This window comes from Suncus etruscus, chromosome 3, assembly GCF_024139225.1.
Source record: "Suncus etruscus isolate mSunEtr1 chromosome 3, mSunEtr1.pri.cur, whole genome shotgun sequence".
NCBI lineage: Eukaryota > Metazoa > Chordata > Mammalia > Eulipotyphla > Soricidae > Suncus > Suncus etruscus.
In genome coordinates this window covers 169261501-169263183 of record NC_064850.1, presented here as the reverse complement: position 1 = coordinate 169263183, position 1683 = coordinate 169261501, and the positions used below count along the sequence as shown (strand labels likewise).

At 27.7% G+C, this 1683-nt stretch overlaps 1 non-coding gene across 1 annotated transcript; it reads right to left on the bottom strand.

Annotated features, from left to right (window-relative positions):
• Positions 1 to 888: 888 nt before the first annotated feature.
• On the bottom strand, positions 889 to 995 carry LOC126005616 (U6 spliceosomal RNA). Its single transcript, XR_007494661.1, has one exon. It is a non-coding gene; the product is annotated as a U6 spliceosomal RNA (small nuclear RNA).
• Between the last annotated feature and the right edge of the window lie 688 nt (positions 996 to 1683).

Sequence of the window (1683 nt, the reverse complement as noted above, 5' to 3'; positions counted from 1 at the left end):
TACATTTATAGTCATTAATTAGTAAGTTTTGAGAATAAATACATAAATAAGATGCAAAGTTCCAAGAATGCGAAGAAGAGAAAGAGATCATAGTAGTAGTTCTCAGGTTAAATAGAAAGGAGATTTGTTTACATGTTGAAATTAGAAAAATTAGAAAGATTTTAAGAATAGAGGTAGAGAGAATGTAGGAGAGATTTTCAATTGAGTAAAATAGCATAAGTAATTTTATAAAATGGAGGGAGATTTGGGACATTGGTGGTGGGAATGTTGCACTGGTGAAGGGAGTGTTCTTTACATGACTAAAACCTAATCACAATTATATTTGTAATTAAGATGTTTAAATAAAGATATAAAAAAGAGAAATTTAAAATATAGCAAAGGGGGGTTAGTTAACAATTTGGAATGTAAAGATCATGTATGGTTATGAGGTATAAACATTACATATTTGCATTGATATGTACTTTTTTATACAGTATTTTCTTTTATACATTATTTTTTTCCTGTACCCTTAGTGTAGACTCACTTTTTGATACTGTGCCTTTGTAGACTTATTTTACCTTGAATGAGACTGTCCATTATTGTCAATAGGACTATGTGTGGAAATCATTGCATATGATTTGAAAGTAGATTACAAAATGTTTTCTCTCTTAGATGATTCAGGATGCGTTAATTCAACTACATTGGCTATCACTGCTCTGAGATATTCATAGGAGTGATGAACTGAGGCTTTCTTGACAATAACCACATAGAAAGACATCTTTAAAGTACATCTTTTATCCTATCTAAATTTTTAAATGTTTCTAGCTCTAGAAGATAGTTCTACAGTAAAATTATGACTGGCAAAGGATTAAACTGTCTAATAAATTAGCTTCCAAAATTTTTTTTTAAAAAAATATGGAATGCTTCACGAATTTGCGTGTCATCCTTGCGCAAGGGCCATGCTATTCTTCTCTGTATCGTTCCAATTTTAGTATATGTGCTGCCGAAGCGAGCACAGCTTCCAAAATTCTAACCTATAGATTAAAAGACAACAAATATTATGGTTGTTTTAAACTAAGTTATTAAATTTTATTTTTACAATGCTATTTATAAACTGTCAACCTTAACTATTTTTAACATTTTCTTCATATCATAGTAATTCTTATCTGGATATTCCTCACTGTGTTTTTCTAATTTCTTTTTTTACTTCCTACAGTTTTGATATTTCCATTATTACATTTATAAAATGTTTTAAAGATATATTTTACTACAATACCATCAAATTTTACCACTATGTTAAAGTTTCAAAAATCTGTTTTCATTCAAGATGTGTACTTGTATTTATAATACATATACTCTTATTTCTTTAAAATATGTCTGCTTAGATTTCTCACAATTGTATATACATTTATACTCAACAATTATCTTTCTACCAAACAGCTTTCCATATAGTATTCATCTTCAGATTGATGGTTTTACCATACAACCTGTCATATATTAGTCAGAAATAATAATATTTAAACGTATGAATGTAAAATATATGTCAAGTCACTTTTGGCATTTTTGGCTATTATATTTCTTATATATACATACATATATATAATGTTCTTTCTTTCTTTCTTTCTTTCTTTCTTTCTTTCTTTCTTTCTTTCTTTCTTTCTTTCTTTCTTTCTTTCTTTCTTTCTTTCTTTCTTTCTTTCTTTC